General features: G+C 49.0%; 2 long non-coding RNA genes and 1 pseudogene across 3 annotated transcripts in view; 1 reads left to right on the plus strand and 2 right to left on the minus strand.

Moving 5' to 3' along the window:
• LOC139245693 (uncharacterized) overlaps positions 1 to 22,373 on the minus strand; it is a 46,669-nt gene extending 24,296 nt beyond the window's left edge. The window contains exons 1-3 of one of the 2 annotated variants that reach the window (XR_011590063.1): positions 22,295 to 22,373; positions 9,365 to 9,439; positions 6,740 to 6,832 (exon numbers count right to left, since the gene is read on the minus strand). This is a non-coding gene — a long non-coding RNA (uncharacterized lncRNA). Of the gene's footprint in view, positions 1 to 6,739; positions 6,833 to 9,364; positions 9,440 to 22,294 lie in introns of those variants that run through there. The other variant, XR_011590064.1, reaches the window with a different exon arrangement.
• The window catches only part of LOC139245695 (uncharacterized), a 369,717-nt gene that overhangs the window by 61,365 nt on the left and 285,578 nt on the right, over positions 1 to 22,774 (plus strand). The window lies entirely within an intron of this gene.
• The window catches only part of LOC139245686 (cell adhesion molecule CEACAM2-like), a 142,534-nt pseudogene that overhangs the window by 50,612 nt on the left and 69,148 nt on the right, over positions 1 to 22,774 (minus strand).

Genomic DNA, 22,774 nt, shown 5'->3' on the forward strand with positions numbered 1-22,774 from the left:
CCAATCGTGGCTTCTCTCACTTCCCCACCACTGCCCGATCATGGCCTCTCTCTCTCCCCCACTCGTGGCCCCTCTCTCTCTCTCTCACACCGCCCAATCATGGCCCCTCTCTCTCTCTCTCTCTCTCTCTCTCCCCACCCGCCCAATCGTGGCCTCTCTCTCTCTCTCTCTCTCTCTCTCTCACACGCCCGCCCAATCATGGCCTCTCTCTCCCCCACCCGTCCAATCGTGGTCTCTCTCTCACTCTCTCTCCCCCTGTTATGAATGAATAAAGAGTCTGACTGGATACTGTGAACTCAAAGTAAAGTGTGACCTTAGACTTTTATTGCAGGTGTCCAGAGTGCCTCTCCAGCCTGGGAGGCCTCCTTAAGTACCTGTGCTCCCAAGGGATTGTGGGATCCCTTGAGACTCCAGAGGATGAGCCATATGGTGGCTGTACAAGGTATATACAAGGTTACATATATAACAACACTCCCCACAAAGTCAACAGTGTAACTATTTACAAGGTGAGTCGATCTGGGGGCCTTCTTGCCGTGATTGATCGTCTCGGTACAAATGACGCTGGTATTGGTGAATTATCTGTTGGGCCGTCACTGGGCTACTGTGCAGCTGGCCTTGCTGAGCTGCCTAGTATGGTGAGTCCTGCTGGGCTGCTGTGGATGATGGGTTCTGCTTCGTGGCCAACCGCGGTGTCGGTTGGCACTGGTGTGTATGTTGGGGGGGGGGGGGGTCAAAGAAAGTAGGGTACAAAGTGGGTTGCTCAGTGAATCTGAGTTTGATTTGGTCCAAGTGTTTCCAGTGAATGAGTCCATTTGAAAGTTTGACCCGAAACACCCTGCTCTCTTTGGCCACAACAGTGCCAGGAATCTACTTGGGACCTTGTCCATAATTTAATACAAATGTAGGATCATTGATTTCAATTTCGCGTGACACATTTGAGCTATCATAATATGTGCTTTGTTGAACAGGAAGAGAGCAGGCGGCTTCATGTAAATCAGGGTGAACTAACAAGAGCCTTGTCTTAAGTGCCCTTTTCATGAGCAGTTCAGCAGGTGGAATCCCAGTGAGCGAGTGGGGTCTCGGGCGGTAGCTAAGCAGGACTCAGGATAGGCGAGTCTGCAGTGAGCCTTCAGTTACCCTCTTCAAGCCCTGATTGATAGTTTGCACTGCTCTTTCTGCCTGACCATTGGATGCTAATTTGAACGGGGCAGATGTGACATGTTTGATCCCGTTGCGGGTCATGAATTCTTTGAATTCGGCACTGGTAAAACATGGCCCATTGTCGCTCACACGGACATTGGGTAGTCCGTGCGTGGCAAACATGGCCCGCAGGCTTTCAGTGGTGGCAGCGGACGTGCTTGCCAACATTATCTCACATTCAATCCATTTGGAGAACGCATCTGCAACCACAAGAAACATTTTACCCAAGAACGGGCCTGCATAGTTGACATAGATCCTAGACCACGGTTTGGAGGGCTAAGACCATAAACTTAGTGACGCCTCCCTGGGTGCATTGTTCAACTGCAAGCATGTGTTACATCTGTGCATGCAGGACTCTAAGTCCGCATCGATACCGGGCCACCACACGTGGGATCTGGATATCACTTTCATCATTGCGATGCCTGGGTGGATGCTGTGGAGGTCACTAATGAAGGTATCTCTGCCCTTCTTGGGGACCACTACTCGATTGCCCCACAGAAGGCAGCCTGCCTGTATAGACATTTCATATTTGTGCTACTGGTACAGCTTTATCTGTTCCTGCATTTCCACTGGGATACTGGACCAGCTCCCGTGCAGCACACAGTTTTTAACTAGGGCAAGTAAGGGTTCCTGGCTTGTCCAAGTTCTAATCTGTTGGGCTGTGACAGGTGATTGCTCACTCTCAAATGCTTCCATTACGATGACTAAATCTGCGGGTTGTGCCATTTCCACCCCCGTGGTGGGCAATGGCAGCCTACTGAGAGCATGGGCAGAGTTTTCTGTGCCTGGTCTGTGGCGGATGGCATCTGTTATAAATGAAGAGACCTTTGTGTGTGTTAATGCAGGTGAGGCCCTTCGATGATTCCTCCAGCTCCTGCGTCATGTAGGCCAAGGTCAAGTCCAGATTCGTGAACATCTTTCCTCCCACCTGCGTGGCAAAAAGCCGTCGGACTTTGGTAGTGGGTATTGATTCTGCAGGGAGAAACGATTGATAGTTACTTTGTAATCACCACAGATTCTGACTGTGCCATCTCACTTGAGGATTGGAACGATCGGACTGGCCCACTCATTGAATTCGATCAGCGATATGATGCTGCTGGCCTAGCTCGATCTCTACCCTTTTTCTCATCATGTACGGTACTGCTCTTCCCTTGTAATGGATGGGTCACACCCCTGGAATTAGATGGATCTGCATTTCTGCTCCTTGGAACTTCCCGATGCTTGGTTTGAACAGTGAAGGGAACTTGTTTAAGACCTGGACACACGAAGTGTCGTCAGCGGGCAAGAGCACGCGGACGTCGTCCCAGTTCCAGCGTATCTTTCCCAGCCAGCTCCTGCCAAGCAGCGTGGGACCATCGCCCGGTACCACCCAGAGTAGTAGCTTGTGCACCGCTCCATCGTAGGAGACTTTTACAGTAACACTGCCGACTATGGGAATCATTTCCTTTGTGTAAGGTCTCAGTTTTGTGAGGATTGGAGTCAAGACTGGCCTTGAGGCCTTGCTGCACCATAATTTATCAAAAGTGTTTTTGCTCATAATGGGCTGGCTCGCACCCGTGTCCAGCTCCATTGACACCGGGAGTTCATTTAGTTCAACCTTCAGCATTATCGGGGGACACTTTGTGCTAAATGTGTTCACCCCATATACCTCTGCCTCCTCAGTCTGAGGCTCTGGTTCGTGATGATTTGCCGTGGATCTGTTCATCCTCTGCTACATGGTGGTTTGCAGGATTAACAGGATTTGCAACTCGCCTGCACATACATTGGAGGTGTCCCATTGTTCCACAGCCCTTGCAAACGTACCCTTTGAAGCAGCATGAATGGAAATGATGCAGCGCCAACAAGGTGTTAATGGCCTTACATTCATCACCCTTGATGGTGGACTCTGAGACATCTGCGGACGTGCAGCTGCAGGCGTGTGGAGCCTGCCCTGTACGTTGCGATGTGAAAACAACATCACTTTGTTCACAGTACTTGTAGCAGCACTTGTGTGCTGAGAGATTTGCTCAGTATTGTCACTGGTGGCAATGAACGCCGGGGCTATTGCTATGGCCTTACTCAAGGTTGGGGTCTACACAGTCAAAAGTTTGTGAAGTATCATTTCATGGCCAATGCCAAGTACGAAAAAGTCTCTGAGCATGTGCTCCAAATGTCCTTCAAATTCGCAATGTCCTGCAAGGGCGTCTTAGCTCAGCGATATAACTCACCACTTCCTGCCTTCAGAACTTTTGTAGGTGTAGAACCGGTACCTCGCCATCAAAACGCTTTCCTTTGGGTTCAGATGCTCCCAGCCAAGTGTGCATAAATCATTGTACGATTTCTCTCTGGGTTTCGCTGGAGCAAGCAGATTTTTCATGAGGCCATATGTTGGTGCCCCGCAGACGGTGAGGAGAATTGCCCTTCGTTTGGCAGTGTTCGCTTATCCTTCCAGCTCGTTGGCCACGAAGTATTGGTCGAGTCGCTCCTGGAAGACTTCCCAATCATTTCCCTCCAAAAATTTCTCCAGGATTGCCACTGTTCTCTGCATCGTTGGGTTTGTCATCTGCATCTCGTCGCCAGTTGTTATGTATGAATAAAGAGTCTGACTGGATACTGTGAGCTAAAAGTAAAGTGTGACTTTAGTCTTTTATTGCAGGTCTCCAGAGTGCCTCTCCAGCCTGGGAGGCCTCCTTAAGTACCTGTGCTCCCAAGGGATTGTGGGATCCCTTGGGACTCCAGGGAATGAGCCCTCTGGTGGCGGTACAAGATATATACAAGGTTACAAATATAACACCCCACACCCGCCCAATCATGGCCTCTCTCTCTCTCTCTCTCTCCCCGCCGCCCGCCCAGTCATGGCCGCTCTCTCCCCCACCCGCCCAATCGTAGCCTCTCTCTCTCTCTCTCTCACTCTCTCCTGCCCGACCAATCGTGCCCTCTCTCCCCGTCCACCTACCCAATCTTGGTCTCTCTCTCTCTCTCCCCCCCACCCTCCCAATTATGGCCTCCCTCTCTCTCCCCCAGCCGCCCAATCGTGGCCTCCCTCTCTCTCCCGCAGCTGCCCAATCATAGCCTCCCTCTCTCTTCCCCCACCCGCCCAATCATGGCCTCTCTCTCCCCCACCCGCCCATTCATGGCCTCCCTCTCTCCCCCACCTGCCCAATCATGGCCTCTCTCTCCCCCACCCACACAATCGTGGCCTCTCTCTCTCCCCCAGCCACACAATCGTGGCTTCCCTCTCTCTCTCCCCCACTATCAATCTCCGATTACATCCTTCCTTCCTGAGGGAGTGCTGCACTATCAGAGGGGCAGTACTGAGGGAGCGCTATACTGTCGGAGGGGCAGTACTGAGGGAGTGCTGCACTGTCGGAGGGACAGTACTGAGGGAGCGCTGCACTGTCGGAGGGGCAGCACTGTGTGAGCGCCGCACTGTCGGAGGGGCAGCACTGAGGGAGCGCCGCATTATCGGAGGGGCAGTATTGAGGGAATGCTGCACTGTCGGAGGGGCAGTACCGAGGGAGCACCGCACTGTCAGAGGGGCAATACCGAGGGAGCGCTGCACTGTCGGAGGGGCAGTTCTGAGGGAGTACGGCACTGTCGGGGGAGCAGCTGAGGGAGAAAGGCACTGTCCGAGGGTCAGTACTGAGGGACGCTGCATTGTTGGAAGGGCAGTACTGTGGGAGCGCTACACTGTCGGAGGGGCAGTAGTGAGGGAGCGCTGCACTGTTGGGAGGGCAGTACTGAGGGAGTATGGCACTGTCAGAGGGGAAATACTGAGGGAACGCTGCACTCTCAGAGGGGAGCTACTGAGGGAGTATGGCACTGTCGGAGGGGCAGTACTGAGGGAGCACTGTACTGTTGGAAGGGCAGCACTGAGGGAGTGCTACACTGTCGGATGGGCAGTACTGAGAGAGTGCTGCATAGTCGGAGGTGCAGTACTGAGGGAGCGCTGCACTGTCGGAGGGGCAATACTGAGGGAGTATGGCACTGTCAGAGGGGCAGTACTGAGCGAGTGCTGCAATGTCGGAGGGGCAGTACTGAGGGAGTATGGCACTGTTGGAGGGGCAGTACTGAAGGAGTGCTGCACTGTCGGAGGTGCCGTCTTTCAGATGAACATTAAACTGAGGCCCCGCCTGCCATCTCAGGCCGACTTAATAGAACCTACGGCCACTCCTTATTCCTACATTCCTTGTCCATTTTTTTTCCTTTCTGTTTCCTTATCTTGTTCTTTCATTGCCCGCCCCCCCACATGATGTGAATTTAAATCCTACACCACAGCACTGGTTCCTCTTCCAGCGAGGAAGAGGATTGTAAATTCAATGCGCCAATTGATAGGCCACAAATGTTACCTGCCAAATGTCAACCCAAGCCTAGATGTAGTCCAGGGTCTGCTGTGGAAATCACAAGTGAACAGCCCCACTTCTGACATTATGATGGAGGGAAATTCATTGATGAAGCAGCTGCAGATGGTTGGGACAAAGGAACGAAGCATAATGTCCCAGGGCTGAAATGATTGTCCTCTGACAACCAAAACATCTTCCTGTGTGTTAGGTATGGCCTCAGCTACAGGCCATTTACCTAATTTTGTTGAGGCTCTTTGGTGCCATACAGATTGGAAAGCTGCCTTGTGTCCATGTTTGCATCAAGGCTGTTATGACATCTGGAGCTGAATGGCTGAAGTGGAAACTCAACGGAAAGAGAGGTGGCTATTAATGAGTAGGTGTCGCTTGATGGCACTACAGATGAATCCTTCTATCACTACTGATTGGAAGGAGACTGTCCAGTACAGTAACCGCTAGGCTAATGGTTATGGGACTGGACTAGCAACCCGTCATGAGTTCAAATCTCCCAATGGTGCCAACAGTTCAATACAAGCTCTGCATTAAAAGGTTTCTCTTCTCATGAATTAGTAATTAACTAACTCTACGAGTTAATTATTGGAATTGATTTTGCTGAACAATGCAATATTGTGCTTTGCATTTAAGCACGAAGGACACCTCCCCATCTGTCGATGGTCTTCAAGCTATTTCTATCTTTCATTTCCCCTTAAAGGAGTAGTTATCCAGTCTCCGGGCCTGGAACGTGTCACAGAGGGTCACACGGCGCGGTTACAGTGCACCATGCGGCACTCCAGAGTGAGTGACACCGAAGTCCACTGGTACCGGCAACTACCGGGGCAAGATATGGAGTGGGTTTTAACACATGAGGCAAGTGGCAGCACACGAGGGAGCCCAGGTTCCACTGACCGTCTCCAGCCTTCCAGAGACACCTCCAATAACAGCTTCATTCTGACAGTCACAAATGTGCAGCCCAGTGACACTGCCGCCTATTACTGTAAAGTGTGGGGAGATATCAGTGGGAGCAGCTCAATGTAACCAGTAAGTACAGTTCACATTGTAATAATATTATATCTGCGTCTGACATCACCTTGTGGATCAGGGCTGGTAAAGGTCCAATATTTGATGGCAAATACCTTATTCTGTTAGTCCAGTCCCTTACATGTCCCTCTCACTTTCACAGATCCTAACGTGCAAATGGATGAAGACCTGAGGATTGTCTGGATCAGTGTGGGGGCTGTGCTGGCACTTACTCTCATTGCTGGAGTTGCTCTTGTCTTCTGTATCAGACAGGCATGGTTCGGGAAACTGCAATCCTGTACGTTTAAATAAATATTTCACGGTAACTACCACATCTGGATCAGCTGCCCATAGTCATTGAAGGGATAAGAACAGAAAATACTGGAAATACTCTGCAGATCAGCAGCAACTGTGCAGCGAGAAACAGAGTTAACGTTTCAGGATGATGACCTTTTGTCAGAACTGGAAGGGGTTAGAGATGGACAGTTTTTAAGCAAATACACAGCCAGGGAAAGATGGGCATTCATAGGTGCTGTGAGTATTTCCAGCGTTTTCTGTTTTTATTTCAGATTTCCAGCATGCTTAGTATTTTTCTATTGTTTGAGTCATTGAAAGGTGAGAGTATTAGTGAATTCAAGAGGGAGCTGAGTAGATTCTTTTGGTGAAAGAAGTGTTTTGGGCTATGGACGACAGTACAGTTTGGGTTTTTGTGAACTTTGGGACCACCCAATGGACTGCAATGGCCTTTCCCCAACCTCCATGTTTGCGTGTTCCTATCTACACTCGGTGTTGGTGACATTCTGTGATTTCCTTTACAGCCCCGTCTGTCCACACTGCTACTACATTGCCAGCACGCGATTATAAAAATACCTCTCTTCCCGGACGCTCACAAGTGAGTCGAGTTGGTTGGCCCAGTGCCAGCCTTTTGTTAATGTTCTGGAGTATTTAAAGCATTAGGGCCTAGAAATTCGATGACTTTGAATCCATTTTACAGGCATAAAACGGGCGCCAAAATGTCCAGTGTAGTGGTCAAGCAGCACGTGTACATTCCACGTTGGGTGTGCGCCGCCCACCATATTGGTATAGGCATCAAAAGAGGCATCCAAGGCCCACGTCTGAAACAGCCATTAGTCCTTTGCATTTGCAAATCAGGGGTCGAGTGCCTGGTTGATGCTTCCTTTACCAAACTGGTTTGCCTGAACACAGCTGGCACCAGGCCGGCTGCATTCAAGAAAACCAGGTCTTCCTGCAGCCTAACCAGCGCCCCTCAATGGAGCCGCTGGAGGCCACCAGCAAAAGGGCAAGTTTAAAATAAATACTTACATGAATGTGGAGCCGACAGGTGCAGGAGTGCCCCCCCACCCACCTGTCCAGATTCCCCCCTCTCCCGGGCACATTCCCTTCTCCCGAGACCTATACCTGATGCAGTAACCACAAATTCAAATACTCTTCAACGCCGTGCTGCCTGGGGAGATCCGAGCAGGTGTCTGCAGCTCGTCGGTTTGGTGTAAATGAGAAGCCCGATATTGGGTGAGCTTTGGGCCTGTCCGTTCCAGCACAGAGATCGTTCTCTAGACTTGAATGTGGAGGCTCAGTCGTTGAGTATGTTCAAGACAGAGATCGATAGATTTTTGGATATTAAGGCAATCGAGGGATATGGGGATAGTGCGGGAAAGTGGAGTCGAGGTCGAAGATCAGCAATGATCTTACTGAATGGCGGAGCAGGCTCGAGGGGTCAAATGGCCAACTCCTGTACCTAATTCTTATGTTCTTATGTTGAACACACGACCTTCTGATTCAGAGATGAGAGTGCTACCAACTGAGCCAAGACAGACACCTTAGATTGTTGAGAGATACTAAAGTACCAAATATGCTGTTGCCTAAAGTGACCTATCTGGATTTCTTGCTTTCCTTTTTTCAGTTTTCCCAGAAGCCCAAGGAGTTGAGATCTGCCAACAGAGAAGCATGTACCTCCAGAAAATACCAAACTAGACGCTTCATTTCAGGACAAAGCAAGACTGAACAAGTGCTAGAGAAACACCAGCATTGCCGAGAACTGAAGGATCAGCAACTTCAACCAACACAATGGACTCACCAGCATCAGTCGGCACCAAGAGGTCACCAGCACCAATCATCACTGAGGCGCTTTTTACCCTTTAAGAATTTAGCACCACCAACCAGCAACAAGACTTTATTGGCACCGACTCGTTCTGAACTCTATGCAAACCAAAGACAGATTAAACCTCATCTCTCCAAGGAGGTAACTATCAGGCCGGTAACATAGGACTCCCTTCATACAGAGAACTCCCAATTCCCACCACTGCATTGGTCCAAATACACAGAACTATTTGTTGGGAACGTGGTCTCAATATACAAGCTCTGCAGATCCTGACCAGAGTAGAGCCCTTACTCTGCATCCTGCATACAACACTTCTGCTGGTTTGAGGTTTTTCATGCCCACATCCCTTTAGACCATAGTGTCAACATCTTACCTTAAAAGGAAGCCCAATGAAGCCCTTATACAGTACACTAGTTGAAACACTGAGTTTTTCCAATTTGAGTCATAGAATAGTTAAAGCGCAGGAGGCCATTCGGCCCATTGAGCCTGTGCTGGCTCTCTGGAAGAGCACTTAAGCTCATCCCACACAGCCGCCCGTTCCCTGTAGCCCTGCAATTTTTTTTTCCTTCAGGTCCTTATCCAATTCCCTTTTGAAAGCCATAACTGAATCTGCCTCCACCCCCCTTTCAGGCAGCGCATTCCATATCCCAACCACTCGCTGCGTAAAAAAGCTTTCCCTCATGTTGCCTTTGGTTCTTTTGCCAATCACCTTAAATCTGTGTCCTCTGATTCTCAGCGCTCCCGTCTGCGTTGCAGCCCTTGGAACAGCGGTAGGTATGAAGACCTGCAAAAAAGGTAAGTTACAGTTTTTATTTTTAAATTATTTTCGATAGCTAAGTGTCTTGTGATTTTTTTTATTCTTTTGCAATTTTTGGGGGTGTTTTCCACCCTCCCTAGGCCCAACTCGTAGCGGTATCGGCCTCGGAGAAAAGTTGCAGCAAATTTGCGATTTGCGCCACGAATCCTTGTGCAACGCCGATTTTTACCCCTGGGCGCATTTTATCCTGAATGTTAGGCCTCGTAGCAGTAGCAGAGTCATAGCGGTATTAAAACAAAATTGAATTTCTAACCCTTAGAGTATTGCGTACAGTTCTGGTCGTCATATCATAACAAGGAAATAAAGAGGCACTGGAGAGGGTGCAGAGAAGATTTACAAGGATGATACCAGAAATGCAAGGTATACCTATCAAGAATGAATGAACAGATTAGGTCTCTTTTCTCTTGAAAAACTTCGGCTGAGGGGTAGTCTCAGAGGGCTTTAAATTTATGAACGGTTTTGACAGAGTGGATAGAGAATGTTTCCACTTGTGGGCAAGAGCATAACTAGAGGCCATCATTATAAGATAGCCATCAAGAAATCCAATAGGGAATTCAAAAGAAATTTATTTACCGAGAGAATGGTGAGAATGTGGAACTCGCTACCACAGGGAGTGGTTGAAACGAATAGTATAGATGCATTTAAGGGGAGGCCAGACAATCATATGAGGGAGAAGGGAATAGAGGGTAATATTGATAAATTTAGATGAGGAAGGATGGGAGGAAGCTCGAGTGGAGCATAAACGCTGGCATGGACTGGTTGGGCCAAATGGCCTGTTTCTGTGCCATATATCCGATGTAATCCTATGTCATGTCTTTATGGGGGCAACATCAGCAGCTATCACAACTGCCCTTGGACAGGGTTTATTTTGAACAGGTAGAACACATGCTGTTTTAAGTGAAACAAGCAGAATATATGTGCTTTGTAGGTGAAAAAGCAGAATCCATTTTAAAAGCCTCTCTCACTCACCTGACAGACTGGGGCTCAGCTGCAGGCTTATTACACCCTGCATCGGGCACCAAGCTCTACAGCATCTGCTATATTCGCAGTGACGTTCAGGTCCAAGGATCAGGTGCATGTGAGCCACCTCAGGCTTCAGAGGAGTGATGGAGCAGATATTGCCATCCCACCTATGGCCCTCGGAGAAAGCTGCCTGTACCAATCTGTAGCCATGTGGAGAAGTAGCACGGCAAATATCAGAGAGAGTTACTCTCTTCATTTCAGAAGCCTGTCTCACAGATTAGATCACACCACCCATTGCAGAGTTCTCAGATGAGACAGACAAGCTACATGGACTCAGTTAATGGATTCAGTCTGATTCCAAACATTTGTTTTAAATTACAGAAATCAAGTGATCTTCAAGCGGATTCCAACTCGACATACATGGTAACTATATCAAATATAGTAATTCAAACTAAGTTAGTGATTGATGCCAATATAGCAATTCATGTCAATATAATGAGTTAAGCCAAATCAAACCAACCCTTCAGAATAAAATGTTAATGGATTGCATCTACCTTTTGTTTCAGAATTTTGATCCAGTCTTAAGTCAGTACAAAAATAACCCCGTCGACAATCAAACCTGGAAAAGCTGTTGGTCCAGATGGTGTTTATCCCGAATTCTTAAAAGCACTGGGACCCAAAGCGAAGAGATGGTTGATCTCCTTCTTCTCTGAGATACTGGCAACCGGTAAAATTCCACCGGTTTGGAGGGAGACTAAATTAATTGCCCTCCTGAAGCAGGGGAAGAACACTTGTGAAGCCTCCAGCTACTGCCCAATCTCCTTCCTCTGTACTAGTTATAAAGTGCTGGAGAGGCTGTCTATCACCGAAGTGACCCTTACCAGTTGTTTACAGAGAATGGAGGCTTACTTCCACCGATGGCAACTTCGGACAAATCAAGAGACTGACATCTCGACATTCCACCTCAACACCCATCAAGTCTCCTTTTGCAGCACTGAGGTAAACCATGCCCAAAACCCTCCTATTTAGGAGTCAAGCTTGATCGCATTCGGTCAGTAATTACATAAATAAATAAAATCTGGAATAAAAAGCTAATGTCAGTAATGGTCACCATGAAACTCCATGATTGTCGTAAAAACCTAAACTAATGTCCTTTCGGGAAGGAAATCTGCCGCCCTTACCCGGTCTAGCCTATATGTGACTCCAGTCCCACAGCAATATGGTTAACTCTTAACTAGGCTCTAAAAACAGTAATAATAATAAAACCGGACAGACCACCCAGCATCTACCTCAGCACCAGCTTCAGACACGACAAAGGAATACCCAGCCCAGCCAACTCTGCAAAGTCCTTCTCACTAACATCTGGGAACTTGTGCCAAAATTGGGAGAGCTGTCCCACATACTAGTCAAGCAACAACCTGACAGTTATACTCACGGAATCAAATCTATCAGCCAATGTCCCAGGCTCCTCCATCACCACCTCTGGGTATGTCTTGTCCCACCGGCAGGATAGAACCACTTGTGGTGATGGCATAGTGGTATACAGTTGGGAGGGAGTGGCCCTGGGAGTCCTCAACATTGACTAAGGACCTCATGAAGTCTCATGGTTTCAGGTCAAGCATGGGCAAGGAAACCTCCTGCTGATTACCACCGACTGCCCTCCCTCAGCTGATGAATCAGTACTCTTGAATATTGAACACCATTTGGAATAAGCACTGAGAGCAGCAAGGGCAGAGAATGTACTCTGGGTGGGGAACTCCAATGTCCATCACCAAGAGTGGCTCGGTAGCACCACTACTGACCAAGCTGCCCCAGTCCTGAAGGATATTAAATTATTATTTAAATGGGGAGAGATTACAAAATGCTGCGGTACAGAGGGATCTGTGGGTCCTTGTACATGAAACACAAAAGGTTATAGCATGCAGATACAGCAAATAATTAAGAAGGCAAATGGAATGTTGGCCTTTATTGCAAAATGGATGGACTATAACAGTAAGGAAGTCCTGCTACAACTGTACAGGGTGTTGGTAAGACCACGCCTGGAGTACTGCGTACAGATTTGCTCTCCTTATTTAAGAAAGGACATACTTGCATTGGAGGCAGTTCAAAGAAGGTTCACGAGGTTGATTCCTGAGATGAAGGGATTGTCACATGAAGAAAGGTCGAGCAGGTTGGGGAATAATGAGGGAAATAGAATGGACACAGTTGAGGGCCATGTTAACCATGATAGAGGGGCATCCATGGTTGAGGAAAAAGGAAGAAATAAAGGATCCAAGAAATCTCAGATGTAGGAAGCAAAGTGTATTAATGACCAATGGGTGTTTTTGTGACTGGAAGGCTGTTTCCAGTGGAGCACCGCAAGGCTCAGTACTCAGTCCCTTGCTTTTTGTGGTATATGTCAATGATTTGGACTTTAATGTAGGGGGTATGATTAAGAAGTTTGCAGATGATACAAAAATTGGCAGTGTGGTTTGTTATGTATGGAGAAAGAGTCAGGCTGATCACTGTGAGCTCAAAGTAAAGTGTGACCCGTAGTCTTTTATTGCAGGTCTCCAGAGTACCTCTCCAACCCGTGAGGCCTCCTTAAATACCTGTGCTCCCAAGGGTTTATGGGATCCCTTGGGACTCCAGGGGATGAGCCCGCTGGTGGCTGTACAGAGTAATTACAAGTTTACAAAAATAACACTCCTTCCCAAAGTCAATAGTGTAACTATTCACGACGTGAGTCGATCTGGGGCCCTTCTTGCCCTGGTTGATCGTCTCGGTGTAAAAGCTGATATTGTTAAATCATTTGTTGGGCCCTCGCAGGGCTGCTGTGCAGCTGGCCTTGCTGAGCTGCCTGATGTGTTGGGTTCTGCATCGTGCTCAACCGTGGTGCCGGTTGCCACTGATGTGTATGCTGGGGGGTCAAAAAAGGTAGGGTCCAAGGTGGGTTGCTCTGGATAGTCCGTGAATCTGAGTTTGATTTGGTCCAAGCGTTTCCGGTGAATGAATTCATTTGAAAGTTTGACCCGAAACACCCTACTCCCCTCTTTGGCCACGACAGTTCCGGGAAGCCACTTGGGACCTTGTCCATAATTCAATACAAAAACAGGATCATTGATTTCAATCTCGCATGACACATTTGCCCTATCATGGTATGCACTTTGTTGAAGCCGCCTGCTCTCTACCTGTTCATGTAGATCAGGGTGAACTAATGAGAGCCTTGTCTTAAGTGCTCTTTTCATGAGCAGTTCAGCAGGTAGGATCCCAGTGAGCGAGTGGGATCTCGTGCGGTAGCTAAGCAGGACGCAGGGTAGGCAAGTCTGCAGTTACCCTCTTCAAGCCTTGCTTGATGGTTTGCACTGCTCTCTCTGCCTGACCATTGGATGCTGGTTTAAACGGGGCAGATGTGACATGTTTGATCCCGTTACGGGTCATGAATTCTTTGAACTCAGCACTGGTAAAACATGGGTACCATTGTTGCTCACCAGGACATCGGGTAAGCCGTGAGTGGCAAACATGGCCCGCAGACTTTCAGTGGTGGCAGCAGACATGCTCGCCGATATTATCTCACATTCAATCCACTTGGAATCCGCGTCTACAACCAGAAGGAACATTTTACCCAAGAATGGACCTGCATAGTTGACGTGTACCCTAGACCACAGTTTGGAGGGTCAAGATCATAAACTTAGCGGCGCCTCCCTGGGTACATTGCTTAACTGCGAGCATATATTGAATCTGTGAATTCAGAACTCTAAGTCCGCATCAATACCGGGCCACCACACGTGGGATCTGGCTATCGCTTTCATCATTACGATGCCTGGGTGGGTACTGTGGAGGTCAGTGGAGGTCTCTGCCCTTCTTGGGGACCACTACTCGATTGCCCCACAGAAAGCAGTCTGCCTGTATAGACATTTCATCCTTGCGCCTCTGCCATGGCTTAATCATTTCCTGCATTTCCACTGGGACACTGGACCAGCTCCCATGAAGCACACAGCTTTTGACTCGAGATAATAAGGAGTCCTGGCTTGTCCAGGTTTTGATCTGCCGGGCAGTGACAGGTGATTGCTCACTCTCAAATGCTTCCATAACCACGGCTAGATCTGTGGGCTGCGCCATTTCCACCCCCGTGGTGGGCAATGACAGCCTACTGAGAGCATCGGCGCAGTTTCTGTGCCTGGCTTGTGGCGGATGGCGTAGTTGTATGCGGACAACGTGATAGTCCATCTCTGGATGCGGGCCGATGCGTTGGTATTTATCCCTTTACTCTCGGAATACAGGGATGTAAGTGGCTTATGGTCAGTTTCCAATTAGAATTTTAGCCCAAACAGGTATTGATGCATTTTCTTTACCCCATAGACACACGCAACGCTTCTTTTTCAATCATGCTGTCTGCTCTCTCAGCCTTAGACAGACTCCTGGATGCATAAGCAACCGGTTGCAGTTTCCCGAAATCATTGGCTTCTGCAGTACCCAACCGACGCCATATGGCGACGCATCACATGCCAGTACCAAACGCTTACATGGATCATACAACACAAGCAATTTGTTTGAGCATAACAATTTTCTCGCTTATACAAAAGCATTTTCTTGGCTTTTGCCCCAAACACATTCGTCCCCTTTTCGTAGTAAGACATGCAATGGTTCGAACAGTGTGCTGAGACCCGGTAAGAAGTTACCAAAGTAGTTCAGGAGTCCCAGAAACGACCGCAGCTCCGTCACGTTCTGTAGCTTCGGTGCGTTCTCGATTGCCTCCGTCTTCGCGTTGGTGGGCCTGATGCCGCCTGCCGTGATTCTCCTTCCCAAGAACTCCACTTCAGGCACCAGGAAAATGCACTTCAAGCATTTTAACCTGAGCCCCACGCGGTTGAGTCGACTAAGAACCTCCTCCAGGTTCTACAGATGCTCGTCTGTGTTCCGACCTGTGACCAAGATGTCATCTTGGAAGACCACAGTGTGTGGGACCGACTTCAGTAAGCTTTCCATGTTTCTCTGGAATATCGGCACCGCTGATCGGATTCCAAACGGGCATGTGTTATAAACAAAAAGACCCATGTGCGTGTTGATGCAGGTGAGGGCCTTCGATGATTCCTCCAGATCAGACGTCATGTAGGCTGAAATCAGATCCAGCTTCGTGAACGTCTTTCCTCTCGCCAGCATTGCAAAGAGGTCGTCGGCCGTTGGTAGTGGGTATTGGTCCTGCAGGGATCAACGATTGATAGTTACTTTGTAATTGCCAGATTCTGACGGTGCTGTCTCCTTTGAGGACTGGGACGATAGGAGTGGCCCTCTCGTTGAAGTCGATCGGTGAAATGATGCCCTCTCTTTGCAGCTGGTCTAGCTCGATCTCTACCCTTTCTCTCATCATGTACGGTACTGCTCTCGCCTTGTGATGGATGGGTTGAGCCCCCGGAATTAGGTGGATCTGCACTTTTGCTCCTTGGAATTTCCCGATGCCTGGTTCGAACAGCAAAGGAAACTTGTTTAATACCTGGGCACACGAAGTGTCGTCAGCAGGCGATAGCGCTCGGACGTTGTCCAAGTTCCAGCATGTCGTTCCCAGCCAGCTTCTGCTAAGCAGGGTGGGACCATTGCCTGGTACCACCCAGAGTGGTAGCTTGCGCACTGCTCCATCATAGGAGACCTTTACGGTAGCACTGCCGATTACAGGAATAAGTTATTTTGTTTAAGTTCTTAGTTTCATGCAAACTTGAGTTAAAACTGGCCATGAGGCCTTGTTGCACCACAATCTTTCGAAAGTCTTTTTGCCCATGATGGACTGGCTCACGCCCGTGTCCAGCTCCATTGACACCGGGAGTTCATTTAGTTCAACATTCAGCATTATCGGGGGACACTTCATGGTAAATGTGTGCACCCCATATACCTCTGAGTCTTCGGTCTGAGACTCTGGTTCGTCGTGATCCTCCGTTGATCCGTCCTCCTCTGCAACATGGTAGTTTGACAGGATTTGCAGCTCACCTGCACACTCGTTGGAGGTGTCCCAATGTTCCACAGCCCTTGCAAACGTACTTTTTGAATCGGCATGAATGGAAAAGATGATTACCCCCGCAGTGCCAACAAGGTGTTAATGGCCTTGCATTCATCACCCTCGATGGTGGATTCAGACATCTGTGGACGTGCAGGTGTGTGTGACCTGCCCTGTACATTACGATTCAGAAACAACATTGCTTTGTTTACAGTACTTGTAGCAGCACTTGTGTGCTGAGAGATTTGCTTGTACTTGTAGCAGCACTTGTGTGCTGAGAGATTTGCTTCATATTGTCACTGGTGGCAATGAACTCCTGGGCTATCGCTATGGCCTTACTCAAGGTTGGGGTCTCTACAGTCAAAAGTTTGCGAAGTATGGTTTTCGTGGCCAATGCCAAATATGAAAAAGTCTCAGAGCATGTGCTCCAAATGTCCTTCAAATTCGCAATGTCCTGCAAGGCGTCTTAGCTCGGAGACATATTTTGCCACTTCCTGGCCTTCAGACCTTTTGTCGCTGTAGAACCGGTACCTCGCCATCGGAACGTCTTCCTTCGGGTTCAAATGCTCTCGGACCAGTGTGCACAAATCATCGTATGATTTCTCCGTGGGTTTCGCTGGGGTGAGCAGATTCTTCACGAGGTCATACGTTGGTGCCCCAGACGGTGAGGAGGATTGCCCTTCATTTGGCAGCGTTCTCTTCCCCATCTAGCTCGTTGGCCACGAAGTATTTGTCGAGTCACTCCACAAAAGTTTCCCAATCATCTCCCTCCGAGAATTTCTCCAGGATGCCCAGTTCTCTGCATCTTTGGGTTCGCTATCTGTATCTCGTCGCCAGTAGTTATGTATGGAGAAAGAGTCAGATTGAACACTGTGAGCTCAAAGTAAAGTGTGACCTTAGTCTTTTATTGCAAGTCTCCCGAGTGCCTCTCCAACCTGTGAGGCCTCCTTAAATACCTGTGCTCCGAAGGGATTAAGGGATCCCTTGGGACTCCAGGGGATAAGCCCTCTGGTGGCTGTAGAGTAAATACAAGTTTACATATATAACATAGTTGATAATGAAGAAGGAAGTTGTAGACTTCAGGAAGATATCAATAAACTGGTCAGGTGGGCAGAAAAGTGGCAAATGGAATTCATTCCGGAGAAGTGTGAAGTAATGCATTTGAGGATGGCCAACAAGGCAAGGGAATACACAATAAATGGTAGGACACAAAGGTGTAGAGGAACAGAGGGACCTAGGAGTGCATGTCCACAGATCACTGAAGATAGCAGGCAAGGTGGTTAAGAAGGCACACGGAATACTTGCCTTTGTTAGCCGAGGCATAGAATACAAGAGCAGGAAGGCTATGCTTGAACTGTATAAAACACTAGTTAGGCCACAGCTGGAGTACTGCGTGCAGTTCTGGTCACCACATTACAGGAAAGATATGATTGCACTAGAGGCTTCAGAGGAGATTTATGAGGATGTTGCCTGGACTGGAGAATTTTAGCTATGAGAAATGATTGGATAGGCTAGCTTTGTTCTCATTTGGAACAGAGGAGGTCGAGAGGAGACCTCATTGAGTTGTATAACATTTTGAGGGGCCTGGATATAGTGGAGACCAAGGAACTATTTCCCTTTGTTGAGGAGTCAATTACGAGCGGGCATAGTTTTAAGGTGGTTGGTGGAAGGTTCTGAGGGGATTTGAGGGGAGGCTTCTTCACTCAGAGGGTTATGGGGGTCTGGAACCCAATGCCCGAAGGGTGGTGGATACTGTTATGTATGTAACTCTTGGCAACCTGTATCATACCACCAGCAGAGGGCCTACCTGTTCGGAGTCCCAAGGAATCCCAGCATCCCTTGGGAGCACTGTATATAAGCAGGCCTCCCATGCTGTACCGACACTCTGGAGTTTAATTAAAGGAGCTAGGGTCACACTTACTCATTGCATACAGTACTCAATTGTATCACTTTCTTATGAGCGTAACAGATACAGAAACCTTCACCACATTTAAAAGGTGCTTGGATGGGCACTTAAAAGTGCCGTAATCTGCAGGGTTACGGAACTACAGCTGCTAAGTGGGATTAGACTGGATAACCTCTTGTTGGATGGCGCAGATAAGATGGCAAGTACTGCAGGGAATCGAATATGGCCAGGGTGATCTCCGGGACAAGTTTCGATCGCCTGGATGGGTCGGAGAAGAATTTTCCCAGATTTGTTTTTCCACAATTGGCCTGGATTTTAAAATCTGGTTTTTGCCTCGCTCAGGAGATCACCTGTCTCCGGTTGGGGTGGGATATAGAATGTTTCGGTGAAAGGGGTGTTGCGGTTGTGTGGGGGTGGACTGGTTAGGCTTTTTAGATTTTCCACATTGTTCATAGGTTTATCTGTAACCTTCAGGGCTGCTGACCGAGGGCCGTGTGGATCTTTGTCGGCCGGCACGGACACGATGGGTCGGAATGGCCTCCTTCTGTGCTGTAGGTTTCTATGTTTCTATGTAAAAGAGCAATGGCTTGTCAACAGGTTTGTTTGGCTGTTTAGAAATGCATCAGTGTCCAGTAAAGCTCTAGGAGAAAGCTCTGCCCACCTGGGGCTCGCTTGCCGTGTAGGAGTTCCAAGTAGAGCGTTTGATTTGGGAGTCTTGTGTCGGGTATGCGAACAATGTGGCCCGGCCAACGGAGCTGGTCGAGTGTGGTCAGTGCTTTGATGCTGGGGATGTTGGCCTGATCGAGAACACTGACATTGGTGCGTCTGTCCTCTCAGGGGATTTGCAGGATCTTGCAGAGGCATCGCTGGAGTTACTTCTCCAGCGATGTGAGGTGTGTACTGTATATGAACCATACAGGAGGGCGGGTCTCGCACCCTCTCATCAAACTACAGTACGTGGACAACGCTTGTGTCTGCGCACATTCAGAGGCTGAACTCCAAGTCATCGTCGACATCTTCACCGAAAAGCATTGGCCTTACACCAACCTGACCCCGCAACACAGCACTGCCCCCCAGTTATCAAGATCCACGGCCCGGCCCTGGACAACGTGGATCACTTTCCATACCTCGGGAGCCTATTATCAGCAAGGGCAGACATCGACGACGAGGTTCAACACCGCCTCCAGTGCAACCGTCGGCCGCCTGAGGAAGAGAGTGTTCGAAGATTAGGCCCTCAAATCTGGCACCAAACTTATGGTCTAGTGATAGTGATTGTTTCAAGTCTACCCCCGCCTCCCACCCCACAATAGCTCAATTATCAATTATTGGGATGTTTTTAGTGTCCTCTACTGTAAAGTCCGATACAAAATATTTGTTCAAAGTCTCTGCCATTTTCCTGTTTTTCCATTATTAATTCCCGAGTCTCATCCTCTAAGGGACCAACGTTTACTTTAGCTACTCGTTTCCTTTTGACATACCTGTAGAAGCTCTTACTGTATGTTGTTATATTTCTTGCTAATTTATTCTCATATTCTACCTTCTCCATCTTTATCCCTGCAACACTTTGCAATTTTTCTCCATTTAAATTATAATTTGCTTTTAAAAAAAAATTCTGCCAGTGGATAACCTCACACTTTCCCACATTATACTCCACCTGACAAATTTTTGCCCACTCAGCCTGTCTATATCCCTTTGCAGATGTTTTGTGCCCTCCTCACAACTTGCTTTCCCACCCATCTTTGTATCATCAGCAAACTTGGCTTAATTGCACTCAATCCCTTCATCCAAATCATTATTATAGATTGTAAATAGTTGAGGCCCCAGCACCGATCCCTGCAGCACCCCACTAGTTATTGTTTACCAAATGGAAAATGACCCATTTATCCCATCTCTCTGTTTTCTGTTAGTTAGCTAATTCTCTATCCGTGCTAATATATTATCCCCAACCCCATGAACTTTTATCTTGTGCAGTAATCTTTTATGTGGCATCTTATCGAATGCCTTCTGGAAATCCAAATACACATCCACTGGTTCCCCCTTAACCACCCTGCACGTTACATCCTCAAAGAATTCCAGCAAATTTGTCAAACATGTTTTTCCTTTCATGAAACCATGCTAACTCTGCTTAATTGAATTATGCTTTTCCAAATGTCCTGCTACTGCTTACTTAATAATGGATTCCAGCATTTGGCCAACGACAGATGTAAGGCTAACTGGTCTATAATTTCCTGCTTTCTGTCTGCCTCCTTTTTTAGATAGGGGCATTACATTTGCAGTTTTCCAGCCTCTGGGACCTTCCCACAATCCAGGGAATTTTGGTTAAATTACAACCAATGCATCCACTATCTCTGCAGTCACTTTTTTTAAGACCCTAGGATGCAAGTCATCAGGTCCAGGGAACTTATCCACCTTTAGTCCCATTATTTTACTGAGTACTTCTTCTTTAGTGGCAGTGATTGTTTTCAGTTCCTCCTGATAGCCCCTTGATTATCCATTATTGGGATGTTTTTGTCTTCTACCATGAAGTATACTGTACTGCGCTTGCTTCTGCGCACACTCAGAGGCCGAACTACAAGCCATGGTCAACACCATCATTGAGGCTACGAAAGCATAGCCTTGCACTAAACATCCGTAAGACAAAGGTCCTCCACCAACCTGACCCCGCCACATAGCACTGTGTCCCGGTCATCAAAGTCCACGGCACGGCCCTGGACAACGTGGACCATTTTCCATACCTCGGGAGCCTATTATCAGCAAGGGCAGACATCGACGACGAGGTTCAACACCGCCTCCAGTGCAGCCTTCAGTCATCTGAAGAAGAAATTGTTTGAAGACCAGGACCTCAAATCTGGCACCAAGCTTATAGTCTACAGTGAGGTAGCGATACCCGCCTTCCTGTATGGCTCAGAGACGTGGGCTATGTACAGTAAACACCGCAAAGCGCTGGAGAAATACCACCAACGATATCTCCGCAAGATCCTGCAAATCCCCTGGGAGGACAGAGGCACCGTCAGTGTTCTCGATCAGGCCAACATCGAAGCACTGACCACACTCGACCAGCTCCGTTGGGCGGGCCACACTGTCCGCACGTCTGACACAAGATTCCCAAAGCAAGCGCTCTACTCGGAAGTCGTACACGGGAAGCGAGCCCCAGGTGGGCAGAGGAAATGTTTCCAGGACACCCTCAAAGCCTCCCTGATAAAGTGCGACATCCCCACTGACACCTGGGAGTCCCTGGCCAAAGACCAGCCGAAGTGGAGGAAGAGCATCCGGGAGGGCGCTGAGCACCTCGAGTCCCGTCGCCGAGAGCGTGCAGAAACCAAGCGCAAGCAGCGGAAGGAGCGTGCGGCAAACCAGTCCCAGCCACCCTTTCCTCCAACCACTGTGTGTCCCACCTGTGGCACAGACTGTCATTCCCCAATTGGACGGTTCCGTCACCTGACAACTCAGTGTTAGAGTGGAAGCAAGTGTCCCCCGATCCCGAGGGACTGCCTGTGATGGTGATGATGTGTTGTATACACGCGCTGTCTCCTGTTACCGTCCATGGTCCACAGGTGGCTCAATGTCACTTCACTTCCCCACATTGTTGTCACAGCTCGAATACAAGCGATCATATTGGGATGTGGGTTGAAAGGATTGGCCCCACGTTCTCAGCCAGGACTGTGAGCCTGTGTGCTGCAGGAGGGAAGATGGAGTTGTCCCGGGAACTATTGGCATTGGCCGCAGTTACTGCCCTGACTGGGGAGTGTTGGAGGGAGTTTATCCCCGCCCCGCCCCGCCCCGCCCCGCTCACTGCCTCCTCCAGCCCACTGCCGCCACACCCCGCACCACCTCGGCCCCTGGAGCCCACTCCCCCCTAACCCCATCCATCCATCCCCCGCCCGGGTCCGCCCCCCGCTCACTGCAGGCCGAGGCCGGCCCCGGCCCCGGCCCCGGCCCCCAGCCTCTCCCCGCCCGCCCGGGCCCGGGCTCAGCCTCCGCTCACCGGCCGCCATCGCCTCCAACCGCGGCGCCGCTCCGCTGTTCCCGCCTCATCCACTCGCCATTCTGATTGGTCCCCAGCGCCGCGCGGGGCGGGGCGGGGCGGGGCCGGTGGGCGGGGCCCCCGCGCGGGGCGGGGACGGTTGGGCGCGCGGGAAGTTTGAACCGGATGACCCAAATATACAAACAAACCATTTGTGGTCAATCACAGCATGAGAAGGAATAGAAGCGGGAAATCAAATCAATGAGTTGTGTGCAGCAACAATCCTGAAAGGAAGTGTGAGCTTGGACAGATAAACAAGGGCAAGGAGCAGCTTTAAATACGGCCAAAAGATAAAGTCTGTCAATGCTGGGAGTGTGGGGCTTACTGAGGGAATGAGAAACAATGGTGGCACGGATTTAACAGCACTGACAAACCTGGCTGGGAATTGTGCAGGAGTGCAACATAAACACATCAGATTGCAATGTTTTCAGGAGGGGCAGA

Source organism: Pristiophorus japonicus, unplaced genomic scaffold (genome assembly GCF_044704955.1).
Source record: "Pristiophorus japonicus isolate sPriJap1 unplaced genomic scaffold, sPriJap1.hap1 HAP1_SCAFFOLD_231, whole genome shotgun sequence".
NCBI classification, from domain to species: domain Eukaryota; kingdom Metazoa; phylum Chordata; class Chondrichthyes; family Pristiophoridae; genus Pristiophorus; species Pristiophorus japonicus.